A 10796-nucleotide genomic window follows, 5' to 3' on the forward strand; every position below is an offset into this window, starting at 1 on the left:
AATATGTAAATAAATGTTAAACACATTATACTTAGCGCAAAGACCCACTTTTCCACTTTCGTTTCATATTAACCTTTAATTTTCATTATATTAATTAACTCCCAAAGAAAACCCCCTTTCCCGTATGTTTTATTAAAATCCCATATGTTAATATCTCACCCCGAGGTTTGAAATATAAACCTTATTAGTAAATTAATTAAATGGATTAATTAGTTGATCTTAAATGGATTAATTAGTCGATCAGCGACTAATTGAGAGCCATAACCCTTCGCCGAAATAAAGAGAGTAATTAATCAATTAGTGATTAATTAAATCTTTCCCCACAAATCAAATCACCCCCCACCGTCATTAAGCCTCCCTAATCCACATTTAACTAACCCTTCTGCTCATTAAAACCCCTTCAAGCCCCTCCATTAACTCTCCGGCCAAATCATCGCCCCGATCACCGTGCGATCTAACCCCTTCAGATCCAACGATCGACGCTCATATTAGGCGGCCTCTGAAGGCCAACCTTTACCCGCCCAACGTGAGTGGTTTCACTGTTCACCCCGCCACTACGTGGTGCCCGATGAATGGCATCGGGCACCCTCCCCCCAAAAACACTTATCCCAAAAAGCGGTGCGATGAATTCTGCTTACCACCTCCGCTACATGCCAAAATGTCACATCCTCCGATTGGTGCCAACTGTCTTTTCCCAATATACCCACCAATATCATTGACTTCACACACAAAATCAAAAATCTTATAGCCTTTTTTGTTTTTTTATCATGAAAAGAACATTCTGACTCCCATGCAAAGTAGAGAGGATGTTCAACTGTCAACCTGCTGCCAACCGTCAACTTTCTATAGTCGCTGAGTTCTACACCACCTTGCAAACCCATGCACTTCCTGCAAATAGTCCACAACACCATTACTCTATTCAAAGAGCCGAAACCAGGTATTTACCCCATTTCCACTGAGAAACCCTACTTTCTTACCGAACCTGAACTAAATTTTTTAAAAACTAAGAAATTTAGTAAATTAACATGCCTGGTAGTCCTAAAATACTCTGTAATAGACCAATTTTTCCAATTTCCCTGAAACCCTTTGCCCTCGTCCTTGAATCCACAAGAACCAAGGATGGATGCCCCAATTACACTAAATATCATGCCAATTATGACTCCTCATAGTGATTTAGACCACCTCCTGCTTGTAGACAAATACTTCCATATTACAGACACCTCTATCTCCAAATCTCCTTTGAAACTTTTCTACAAATACAGAGACCAATACTTGAACCATGAAGACCAAATTGGACTGTGGGAATCAGGTATACCCAAATACCATCTCCCCAGAGTTCACATCTTCCCAGAGATAATACATTACTGCCACATGAGCTATGATCCTATCCAAAAGGCAGTAAGAGCCCCAGACCAGTCTGTTCTATTTACTATAACTTCTGAATCCATTAACCAAATGCTACTATTAAAACCAAGCTAAAACCTGACTCCCCTCTCCATTGGAGATATGTTGAATAGATACCCTACCCTTTCTTCAATTAGACTTGCTTGGTTGTACCAAACTTTTATCAAAGAAAATAAGTATACCCCAAAGGACTCTCCTCTTTATCTGTGGACTATATTCTCCAACCTTGGCCAAGACATCATAGACATGATATCTGGTGTACTGGGCTACACCACAAGTGAATTTTTCGATGAAATCATAATATCCTTCATGTCCATCTACTCTCCTGGCCAAGAACCAGCCATCATGTTTGACTATGCCAAGTTTATTGCTGACAAAATGAATAATCAATTCATGATATTAGAAAATGAAAGATTGTTTAAGTATTCCTCGGTTATGTATCATTTATTCTTGTATTACCAAGTCGATAGATTTCCAATTTCCCTCCAAAAGTTGGATACCTGAGGTAGCCCCAGATCAGTAATCTTCTAGACTTCTTTGCTTCATCAATTTGATTCTCAATACTCCTATAGAGATTTTATAGACCTCTTTGTTTACCCTGTGACAACCATGCTACTAGGAAGAGCTCCACCCAGAATCAGTGCAGACATCAGGAGGGTCCTACAGGTGTCAAAGCAGTACAAAGTGGGGGATTGGTGCTCATACCAAAACCACACTGAAATCCGAATCTATGGATGTGAATTGCCACCTTACAAATTTCCTTAATACCTCCCCATGAGACTATTGCTCTGGAGTACTACAGGAAAATGATCAATTCCGATGAGGTGCACTTTGTAAAAGCCAAGAAGAAAGCCCAAATCAGGATAAAGGATCAGTTGGGCCCATTTATTTGTAACAGTAGGGAAGCAGGAAAGGAGGCAGAAGAAATCCTCCAAAGGCTGAAACTGAAACAAAGTTTCATGTGGACCTATGAACCCTTAAGCTTCCTTTGTAATAGGAGACCAAAGAATAAACTATCTCCTTACATCCACCATAGAATCCCTGAAATTGAACAATATGCCAATCAATCTGAATGGGTGGAAGGGACTTTGATAGATCGAGATAGCACAGAGGTTACTGTTGACAATGTATTGATAGATTTAGACAGAAGACTTGATGAAAATTCCTTTGTACATGTGCCAGGAGAGTCTCAATCTTAGAGGCAATCCCAGGGACACAATGGGTAGACAATAGAGGCAGGACCATCAGGGCAACCAGAGTCTTCAGATCAAGCACGACCATCAAAGCAACTAGAACTTTTAGAAGAGCCAGAAGAATCTGAACAACCTGAAATTTCAGAGGAACTTGCTCAACCTAAACAAATCATGAGAAATCCTCCTGTTTTGCAGACTCCTCTAAATGAGGAGAGGAACCTCAAAAGGGATAGAGATGAGACCACTCCTTCTAGAAGGCTTGTCGCCCAAACCTATGCTAAGAGGCAGAGGTTAAATCCATTTACAGAGCAAGAATATACTAAGGAGACAGGAGGAAATTCAAGTGCAAAGAGGACAGAAAGTAGGCATACCACTCCTTCAGGAGGTACACAAGAACCTTCCACCTCACATGCTCAAATGTTGGAAAGGCAACACAGTGTGGAGGTATCCTCCTTCAGGGCTCCCACTGGACAGAACCTAGACATCAAGGAAAAATACAAGGAAATCAAAACAAGAAATGAAAGGTTAAAGGTGCAAAGTTATGCACATTATCTGAAGATGGCTCCAACAAACCAAACAAGGCTAATGTCAGCCTTTGATATAAAAGAAGGTAAGATGCAGATGAGTTTTCTAAATCCAACCTTACAGCAACCTAAATCAATGGCAGATTACCTAAAAATAGATTTTGAAGTATTGGCAAAGGATATCCATCCTATTGACCAAATAGAACTACATAAGCGAACTAGTGAAATGGTCTATTCCACCTTGACCAGCAAGGCAATACCAAACCACCAACTTCAAAATTCATTAAGTAACATCTCAGAACAATTCCAGTTGGAAAAGGCCTCTTCACAGGCAAAAGACACCAAAATAAATTCCTTGGAGGACTTGGTCATAGATCTGGGACATGATCCCAAGGATGTGAAAGCAGCAAAGAAGCTTATAAAAAAGAAAAACGATGACATAACTGCACTGAAGAAGCCGCTGAAAATTCCTCCTCTTCATCATCATCAAACAGTTGAAGTGTTGGAACCGCAGAAGGAGGAAGAGGCTATGGACCTAGTCCTTAAGTTGAATGACCAATTGGAGGAAACTGAAAAAGAATTAGAAAATTTGATATAGTCAAAGCACAGTGAATTGGCCACCAACAATCAGACTGTAATACCTACATGTTCCACAACAGTGCCCTCCACCTTGGCTGCCGCATTAGCACCAACAATTCCACCAGCAACTGCTTTGCCAGTAACAGGTACTTCAGTAGGTACAGGTACATCAAGCACAAAGACACCAAAAGAGAAAACTACAGAATTGATCAAGGCCATGGAAGAAATGAGTATCTAGGTCACTGAGCTTAAGGAACTCAGAGAGCAAGTGACAAGTTTAGAGACCAATTGTAAACTTGCACAAATACAATAGAAAGAAGAAATTCAGAGGGACCTGAGGATGGCAAAAAGGATAAAAGCCCTTGAGAAGGATTTAACACTGCAAGAACCATTAGGAGACATGAAAGAAATCCTTTGGACCAACATCATTAATTCCATCAATGATGTTTGGCCTTCTATTCAGATTATTTTTTAGCAAACAGAATTAGTCAAAATGGCTACAGAGGCAATCCACAAGACAGTGGAAGAATTGGGAAATAAACCTGAAGAAGCCAATCAGTTGATCACCTTTTTGAACAACAAAAATAGATATCAGCTTGATGAACTGGAAATAGAAGACAGAACTACAACAATCATAGAAATAAAAAAGGTTCTCACTAAAGGAACTTAATGCTAAATCTGGAGAAAAGATGTCAGAGCATCCAAGTAGACATTGACAGCTTCATGTTGAACTATGGAATCTTAAGAGAAAAAAGACTTCCCAGTCCTATGGTGATACATGAAAAACAGATGACCTACGAAGATTACATTGAAAAGTTAAACAAGCTGGCCAAAAGCCAAGCTAGTACTTCAGGGGTGAAATCTTTGCCCACTGGAAATATGCTTTATGATGGCCTTGAGAATCTGTTCTACATAGAACTTGAAGTTAAGCACTTGTTCACAAGAAAACCAAATTTTGCCAAGTACACGGAAGCTGATGAAGTTTACAGAAAAATGATAAGAATGAAATTACCTGACAGTGAATGGTGGACAAACTTGACTAATTTACTATAAGTTACTGTAGTAAATCTATATGGTAAAAAATGGCTCTCAAGTACAATAGGTAAAACAGGTAGAACAGGAACAAAGCAAAATAGGTAATGAGTATCAATACGTAAAAGATAAAAAATGATTCCAGCACATAACTACAAAAACAACTACAAGAGCCTAATCCATGTTACAACAACCAGCACAGTCACAATAAAAGGGACAACAAGAAAACAGTTCTCCATCTATCTCTATCTTCGTGTTGAAGATATTTTCTGTTTCCTAGAATAATTCTCATATGGTTATGAGATATTTTGTATCAATTTTTGTATAAATACTTCAAAAATTGAAGTAATTAGGGTGGATTAAAATACATTTCTGTAGACACTTTATTTTTGAGCCAAGGAGCTATTATACTCAAGACTGGACTGGTTTTGCTAGAAATGAAAGAAAGCTGAGGACATTTCACTAGATTCTTGTGCATAGTTGGAACAAATAAGTATCATCTTCTCATGTTTAAATATTGTTTTCTCTTTATGTTATGAAATATTCATATGTGTTTCTTATTAGATATGTAAAAGCAAACAAGGAATGATATCACCAGAATTAGCTTAAGTGCTCTCTATTTTAGCTGTTTTCTTTCTTTTATGTTTTCTACTAAACTGCCTTTGTATGGGGATTCTTAATTGCACCCTTACTTTCGTAGTTTACCCCCCCTTTGGTCCATAGTAAAGGATTCTTCATTTCCCTTTGCTACTGATCATCCTTCCTTTCTTCATCTTAATCCCGGTTAAGGATTCTTCATTGCCCTTTGCCCTGGTTAGGACTACTTCATCCATTTAAACCTGCATATTTTTTGTTGTTGTGCTAACCTGCCCAGTGGACTCCTACCTTAGCGATAGATCATATCCAATTAAGCCTTTCTTGATTGACTCCATAGCCCAATGGCCTAAATACTTGTTCTACCCATCTTTTTTCTTAATTCCACCACCAAATCAAAATAAAAAAATCATGAACACTAAGAACTATCCTGATATCTTATTCAAACAAAGTTAAATGATAAAGAGAGAGCCCTCTCTGGACTTAGGTTGGCTAGAACCTGAGTCTAAAAGATTAGGTTTGTGGTTACCTCGGATTATTTCTTCTTTGATAACTTCTAAGGAAAAAATCTGAGTGATAACATAGTGGCGATCATATTGGGGACTCAAAACCCTCAATCTTAATAAACCTTTGAGAAATTAAAATTTTTTATTTTTTAAGCATCTTAAAGGGTTATTAGAAGTTATTTTGAAAAAATTCATAAGAGTAAAATAATCATAAACATCTTGAAATCTGGCTTCAGGGAGAACTCATTATACCAGGGCCAACCCTGATCGAAATCGTCCCCCTATATTGGAAAATCCCAACCTTATTCCGAGAATAATCAGAAGACAGGAAAGTTCAGTAAGCCATATACCTCTTTTTAGATCCTATTCATGCCCTACTAAGTGGTTATTCATTGAAGACATCCCTTTTGACGAGTATTTTGACCTCTCTCTGTTTAGAACTAAGTCTCAGACTGAACTTGTGAAAACAGTTCTAGATCCAGAATTCATAAGAGAACTTGAAGTCCAACGAGCCAATTTACCAATTAATCAGTACCTTCTAAACTCCCCTCAGTCATCCCTTACCACTGATAGACTCCCTAAACTTTCTGAAATAGCTTCAACATCTTTTAGCTCACCATCATTTCACCACACCTTTGAAGATCACTCCTGTTGCGGGGAAAAATGCCTATGCAGGATGATCCTATCCACCTAAGGTGTGACAGTGCCTTAGCAACAAACAGATACAACTATTCTGGTTCTTTCCTTTATGAAATATGAAAGAGGGGAGATCGATAGACTTACCGTTGTCTTCCGTTTGTCCCTCGATCTAGATCCTCTCCTCTTTGGGTGTTCACAGCTACTTGCCTCCTCGCTTGGTCAAGAGAACAACTACTTGATTCCCACGAGATCACAAGAGAACAGCTACCTATGGCAAGAGAACAGCTACTTGCGACAAGAGAAGAACACAACACAAAGACAAATATACATATTCATAAATGATTCAGGATTAGAAGTAAATCAAATACACTAATGCAATCATACAAATACACCAGTATATAGGAGAAAACCAAGATAACTTTATTGATTGATAACAAGGTTCAGGAAGAGATACAACCCAAAGGGCTCCAATCCAGCATCTCCTTCCTAGCAGAATGGAATTCCTTCTTCAGCTCCCTTCAAAGCATTAAGCACCCAATGTTTCCAGTCTCAAACCAACAGCAATTCTTTACATTCACAAAATTCCAGCCTCTAGATCTCATGGAGGTGAGATCCATATATAGATGTTTGGAGAGAGGATGAGTCAGCTTGAGATCTGACTAGTGTCCTCTCTCTCTGTCAGTTCTTGAGTCCACTTGGAGGTCCTTGCTTCCACTTGGAGATTTGGAACCTCTTACTCATCACCAGTCGAATTCCTTGATACAAGTGTCATTTTGGAAGCTTCCTGAGTATTGACACCTTGAGGAATGACTCTGCCACATGTCCAAACTCGCTGAGCGCAGGTAGCTAGTGTTGGAGTTGACATTCAACGCAGGTAGCCAGTGTAGCAGTTGACATTCAGCGCAGATGCTCAGTGGAGCAGTTGACATGATCCTGAATTGACTTGTTTTTGAATGGTTTCAGGTGGAGAACTTCTGTGAATTGTTGTGGTTAGTTAGCCTTGTTCCTCTAGGGGTAGGAACGACATGTTTAGGGACTTTGGATCCCTTAGATTATGGACATTTCATGCTCAATGCTGTAAGGCACAAAAATGTCTATAACAGTTGCCCCCTAAAGTATGAGGCCGTTTATCGGGTGAAATGCTTTATCCAGGAGGGTCCGAAGTTCATCCATTTGCTGGGAGGAGACCTGTAATAAGATACAATACAATACATTATGATTCATACTGCTTTCATGATCTAGCTGAGTCGGGCATTCCCATGCTTAGATTTATAAATTCATTTTTGTGCATAGAACAGACGATCGTCTGATGGTAGACTGATAATTTTGGCGAAACTATCATCCTTTGAATAGGATGATCATCTGCTGCAATGATGTACATGTCAAATGTCTTTATTTTTCCTGATATATATTGCAGATCGGATGGATGAAACTAGATCCGGGGTCTTCAAACTCGTTCGATCTTCACTCTAAGTACAAGTCGATCCATGTGAGAATTGCGCTAAAGTCGAACATGGAAAGACATCGCTTGATTACCGGTCAATGATGTAAACCGTTAACAAGCGCGAGAGGAATCACCGATAATGATAATGACCCTCAAGGTACGGCAGTACAATTCACGTGGTGTGAATAAAGGACTTGATGTCGAACACCACGCAAAATCTTCTGGTCGAAGGTCATTGATGTATACCTGTCGCCGGAAGTGAGAAACTTGCCATTGAGGCATGCAAGCTTCAAAGTACTGAAGGGGTTGTTCCTAGATCCACTTCTTGGATAATGAGATGATGTCGACAAGAAGCGATTTGTTAAAGGAGGGCCTTGATGAATCCCACATCAGTGACATGGAACGGAGCTAATGATTTTAATGGAGGTGAAAACGATCTGTGACATATGATTCAGGGTGGCGGTCATGAAATGGATGAAGGATAATGTATGGCAGTGGATGGGACCCGGTTGACTCTTTCTGAATGACTTCTCTTGAACATATGGCGACACTGATGCGATGGATTGGTAGCATTACCCCAAATATGGATGGTATGGCGATACCATGGTGATGTGACCGGTGAATGAGACAACCCAACCCGATTGTGGTACGGAGGAAAAGTGTCATGTTCAAGAGCGACCTGCTACCATCAAAGTTCTCTTTAGTTTTCTCCCAATTTTTCCCCATTCATTGCTGACCAGTACCTCTTTATTTTTGTCAAGCTTGAGGAGGATAACATATGCTTGTTCTATAACCTGCCCTTCGGGCAAGCCCATCGCTATGTTTTAACGAGCCTAGCGGTAGGGAAACTCGTTCTTGTCTAAAGACAAGTTTGTTGCTATTTAAAAATTTTAACGAGTCTAACGACAAGGATAACTAGGTCCTTTTCATTTTTAGAGAGTCTGAAAAGATACATAAAGTCAACTCCAAAATTCTTTTTTCGTCATCTAATCCCTTAAGTCCGAAAAAGTATAAAACAATACAGAAGGGATGATTTTTCGATAATTTTAACGAGCCGAATAAAACAAGCGCTCGACCTTTTTGTGCAATAATCCCTCAGGTCCAAAAAGATTAAAATCTAGAGGAGGGATAGCTCTTCCGGTCGCTTTAACGAGCTGGAAGGCCAAAACTCGGCAATCTTTTCATATTTTACGAGTCAGTTGAAAAGAGCTTAAAGAAGACTCGTCTTTTGAGGAACGAGTGATAAACAGGGTTAGCAGCAGATTCCAGGTACAGGTTGGAATTTTCCAATCATGGCAGTGTCACAAGGATGGCTAGGTGAAATCACTCTTCGCAGCTGTTCCTCAAAATGGGTAAACAATCATATGGAGGTGAACGATCGGCCAAATGAAAAGTGGAGGTGACGGTGCAAACACGACCAAGGCTTTTATGGTTGATAAGGTTACGTACACAATGGTTATTTTACCGGTAATGGGTTCATTTTTTAAAGAGCTTGAATGCGCCAAAACACTGCTCAAGCTTATGTTTATTTTTTAACGAGCATGAATTCCGTGTTAAAACTACTTGGATCTTGCGTTTATTTTTTAACGAGCATGAACTTTATGCAAAAACTGCTCGATTCTTGCGTTTATTTTTTAACGAGCATGAACTGTGTGCTAAAACTGCTCGATGCGGGTTTATTTTTTTTTTTTTAACGAGCTTGAACCCTGTGGTAACACTGCTCATGATAAGTTTGCATGCCCCCAGCATAATAACGCAAATCGAGGTGCATGCCCCCTAAGCTTCATTGCATTCAACTCGGTGGTTGGAATGAAGGTTTACCTTTGAGACTCGGAAAGGGGATTTGTTTCATTTTTTAATGAGGTTGACACAGTAAAAGAACTATCCTCATGACTCCTTGTTTCATTTTTTAACGAGGTTGACACGAGATAAGAACCGTCCTCGGAGCCCACTGTATTTACAGTATTTCTATTAGGGCGATGATCCACGCTGACAAAATGTTTAGGAATATTTCGAATCCATTAGATATAGAAGATTTCATATTGTAGGTTTCCACTGTGGCCACTTCCGCCAGATTACTTGCAGGCGGTAGGGCAAAAGTACCCATTAAGGCAGGGTCTTTTAGGAGACCTACTCCAATATTTTGAAGCGAATGATTGCTTCCATGGATCATTGGAATGCTTCCCGTAATTTGCGAACTGTCGGGGAGGAAAGTTTGTTGGTCGACGACTGTAATTCCTCCTTGAAAGGGAAATGCAATCTTCCTAAAGTAGGTCGACACAACTGCGGCCATGGCATATATCCAGGGCCTTCCCAGTAGGATGTTGTAATCGAGGTTTCCATCGATTACTTCAACATCAACTTCTACTGTTTTGCCCCCCAGTTCAACTTGCAAGTTACTTAAAATCCTGTATGGAGTGTATGATCGTCCATCAAATGCTTTTAACGTCGTTGACGATTTCGACAAGGGTGGTGAGCCTAAATTTTTCCAGCAACTCATCGACATAAGACATGTAGATGCCCCCTCATCAATAATTGTTCGATGAACAGTTTTGTTGAGGGCTTTCACTTGAATAAGGAAAGCTAGTTGAGCTGGTAACTGAGGGTCATATTCTTTATGACCAAAGGCCACAAGATTGGAATCCATTGGGCCAATCCCACCTATTGCTGATAATAAAGCTTACTCTTGGGAGGGGCAATTTTACGGTACCTCAAGTGTCGACATAGCGGACGGTGATTGGGCCAGGTCCTCTACTATATTATAATTTTGTGCTACTTTGGCACGAGGATTAAATGTCGATTTGTGTACTACTCCCTTTGGCGACTTTATCATTGGTACAGGAATGATGGGTGGCACAACTTTGGTTAAAGTTGTCGTCGA

This window comes from Pinus tabuliformis, chromosome 8, assembly GCF_031772625.1.
Source record: "Pinus tabuliformis cultivar Carrire ecotype Pingquan chromosome 8, CPIR1, whole genome shotgun sequence".
Classification (NCBI taxonomy): domain Eukaryota; kingdom Viridiplantae; phylum Streptophyta; class Pinopsida; order Pinales; family Pinaceae; genus Pinus; species Pinus tabuliformis.